This window comes from Austrofundulus limnaeus, unplaced genomic scaffold (genome assembly GCF_001266775.1).
Source record: "Austrofundulus limnaeus strain Quisiro unplaced genomic scaffold, Austrofundulus_limnaeus-1.0 Scaffold815, whole genome shotgun sequence".
NCBI lineage: Eukaryota > Metazoa > Chordata > Actinopteri > Cyprinodontiformes > Rivulidae > Austrofundulus > Austrofundulus limnaeus.
Window position 1 is genome coordinate 115,033 of NW_013953217.1, and position 3,982 is coordinate 119,014.

The window sequence follows — 3,982 nt, forward strand, 5'->3', positions numbered from 1 at the left end:
TCCTCAGTGCCACCAGAGACCTATCCAGGTGTCTCTGGTGAACAGGAGACCTATCCAGGTGTCTCTGGTGAACTGGAGACCTGTCCAGGTGTCTCTGGTGAACTGGAGACCTGTCCGGGTGTCTCTGGTGAACTGGAGACCTGTCCGGGTGTCTCTGGTGAACTGGAGACCTGTCCGGGTGTCTCTGGTGAACTGGAGACCTGTCCAGGTGTCCCCTGCCTTCACCCAAAGGCAGCGAAGACAGGTTCCAGCCTGACCCTGATTAGGAACAAGGAGGCCAGGAGGAGGATTTTTCTTTATAGCAGGAAACAGACATTTAATTATAAAACATGATTTATTTAATGTTAATCTGAATCAGTTTAGTGTTTTATGTAAATATATTTGACAGTTTTGTAGGAATGAACACGTTTGTAATGTTTGTTCAAAATAAACCTGCTTCTTATGACTTCTGTWACATGTTTTGAATAAAATATTATCAGTAAAAACCTCCAATCATGTCCTTTCTAATAATTATTAGAACTAGAAGAACTGTAACCCAGCAGAGTTTCTCCAAAGATTTTTTTAACCGTGGTGCTGACCTCTCATGTGGGAGTTTGACAAAATCTGGTTGTCCTCAAAACATTTTGGTTGTCCAAAAAATATCTCAATAAAAATATAATTTAATAAGTAGGTTATATTGTTCTGTATACAAAGTGAAATATATACAAATGTTCTCAGCCAGCAGGTTGACAGTTTTAGGGGCTGCTTGAGAACTTCTTCGTTCTCCTCCTCATCCTCTTCTTTGAAATAGAGATTAAAAACCAACATCCATCAGCTTTCTGCTTACAGGCCAAACATTTTTATTTAAATAGGAGTAAACTGTGTACTTATTACAAGTTACAGTTTAGTGTTCTTAGGACTGAAGACTTTCTGAGGAAAGAAGTTTTTAAACATCTTTTCTATAATTTTAGTGTTTTCAACTTTCAGCTTTGATATATTTATTTAAAATAAATTATAGCAGAGGAAGTTCTCTGTACAGAAAAACAAATATTTTTACTGTTTTTTTTTTACCAAACTGAATAGTTTCTCCAGTAAAATTATTGTGTAATTTAAAGGCAGTGAAATACCTGGTTAAATTTAGAAGATATTATGATTAACTAAAAACATCTGAAGCTGACTCAGAGAACTCTGTGATTTTAGAAAAAATTAAAGTCAAATGTAGACACCTCTTTAAAAGACCCTTCTCCCCCCACCACCCTGCGCAGCTGCGGTCAGCGAACCTCCATGCCACCCGCGTGTGATTAATACAGATTTTTTGCGCAAATTACAAAATTTTGATGCTCATTAAACACGTAAACGTCTGAAGGGKTTGACATGTATGAACTCCTGGGCTGGTCGGAGCCGAGCTGCAGACTGACAGCTTCAGCTGTTGTAAAGTCGCTGCACCTCGCTTTAAAAACAGTCAGCTGATCCGTCGCGGTTTTGTTGCGCTCGTGACATGAACACACAGGGGAAACGCTGCGAAGTGCTTTTAGAAATACTGTATAAGAAATATAAAATACGACGTAATCCTCGGTGGAAAATAGTCAAGGAGACGTGTGCGTTCCCGGGAGGTGTTCACCTGCAGCTGAGTGAAGCTAAACCCCCACCCACAGAGAAAGAAAAAAAGGCAGTAATTATTGATAAGGTAGTAAGCATGCTGTGCCTTCAGCTGTCACATTTTCTTTTAAAGAAAGAAAAAGTAGCTTGCAAAGCTGTCGCATCGGTGCTACGTGATTAAAAGCAGAGCTGAGCGTCTAATCTCACACACATCTTCCTATCTTTGTGAGGACCACACACAGCGTTCAGCCTTGCTTTGCGTCGTCTTTAACCCCCAAGTTTGGCGAGAGGTGGATATGGAGGGACACAAAAAAAAAATAGCTCTCGACTTGATCTGGCCTTATTTAAATAAAAATGATTACATGCCGTGAAATTCTTAGAGGGGCGGGCCGTCTTGTTGGCGGGGGGCCGCCCCACCTGTATAATGGTAGGGGAACACTGAGGTTAAACCAGTTAGCTGCTAACATTAGCATTTAACGTATTATAATATCAGAACAAACATATCGCTGGTGGTACTGTAACCATCGCTAACTTTGTTGTGTAGTACTACAGCAGCTCTATATGCTTTTTATTTTTTAATAGCGTTATTAAAAATAAAAAGAATGAAGCAGAGATACTAACTTGACAAGCAGAAATGCTAACTCTGCATCCGTGAGCTCCCTCCTCCTCTTCCTCCTGTGAAATCCACCTCGTTTTTTTCCGGGCTCGATCTAATTCTTTCTTTTCAACTTGGATTTCCTCCTGGGTCTTCTTCTGTTGCCTTGTGTTGGGTTTCAGAACAGGCGCCAATCCAGGTTGTAGGGTGTAGGTTATTAGAGGGGTCAGCTTCACTCAGCTAGCTTTACTGTTTGAACGAGAGCGCGCTAGCTCGGCTGCGCTGCATGCATGCTGCGCGGGCAGGGACGGGGTGGGCAAGAACAGCTCTTGCATGAGACAAACCTCACTTTTGATTGGCTGTTTGGTCTCCGGGTCTGAGATTTTAACAGAGGGCAGRAGGACCACCGGGAGGAGCCAGAGGAGTTTTTTTTTTTTAAACTTTTTTTCAAGAGATTATCTGTCTAATATCAATCAGTCAGGACATAGTGACAGTTTTAAAAAAATATGTCAAAAATATATACTGTATTTTAAAAAGTTACAGATAACAGCTTTAACTTACAAATAGAGTTTGTCACTAGTTATAAATAGCTTGGTTTTATTTTAGATAAAGAGCTTTCTTTTAAAAAGCACATAGCAAACTTGTTACAAACCCTGAGAATGAAGATTGGGTTTTATTATCGTAATGGATCCTGTTTTTCTCTTAAAGCTAGAAGAAAATTGGTATCAGCAACCTTCTTACTACTCCTAGATTATGGAGACATTTCATTTGTGAATGCTTCAACCAAAGGCCTTTAGTCCCTGAATACCGTTTATCATTGTGCGTTGATGTTTGTAACAGGCTGCAGACATCTTACACATCATTGTGAGTTGTATGCAAAAGCAGAATGGCCTCCATGTGTGCAGAGATACAGCCACTTGATGCTACTGATTTATAAAACTCTACTTGGCTTGGCTCCAACTTATTTAAACTCCATCTTAAAACATGCTTATTCCTTACACTCTAACAATATCTTTATTTTGCATGTTCCACGTGTTCGAACAGAAAAAGGGAAGCAAGAATTCAGTGTTATGCCTCCTATAGCATGGAATCAGCTCCAGTCTGAACTCAAGATGTCAGATTTTATTTYGTTAGAATTATTTCAAGGGGTTCTGAAAAACAAGCAATGTGATTCTATTCATCATTGTCATTGCTTTTAAACTGTTTTGCAATGTGTTTTTAACTTGTGTAWTTTAATTTGTTTTATTTTTGAGGAACCAGGTTGTGTTATGGAGTTGGTGACGAAAATTCAACTCTGGAAGACTAATTGACCTCACCTGCTCCATCCTGCCACTGCGTCACAAGCGCAATTTCATCCAATGAGCGTCTGACAGTCAGTAGAAAAAAGCATCCTCTGAAAACACTTTGGCCGCTTGCCAGCAGAACGGCAACCTTCCACCTCCCCTCCTCCAACCTTCATCTTCTGGCTTCCAAAGACTTCTATCACCTTTGACCTCCACCACCCGTGTCTGGCCCCGGGTGGAAGAAAATACTCCTACCCCAAATCTCAAGCAGCTCATCGGAGCTTACATCATCTCACACCGCTCACATCTTCTGCTGGGGTCTGAACGCCAAACTCTGTCATTCATGTCAATAAATTTACTTGCTAATTTCAGTCTATCTTTGTGTGAGTCTCTCCAGGTTGAAATAAAGTTAAAGGTTCCTGACGAACCCCATTCTCAAAACCCAATATTGTTATGTTGTACATGATTTAATTTGACTTGTAGCTTCAGTCACAAATGAGTTTGTCACAGTAATCTATCTTAACTC

At 40.3% G+C, this 3,982-nt stretch overlaps 1 long non-coding RNA gene across 1 annotated transcript in view; it reads right to left on the bottom strand.

Moving 5' to 3' along the window:
* The window catches only part of LOC106532699 (uncharacterized), a 26,852-nt gene that overhangs the window by 1,671 nt on the left and 21,199 nt on the right, over window positions 1-3,982 (bottom strand). The gene's annotated exons all lie outside the window — the stretch shown is intronic.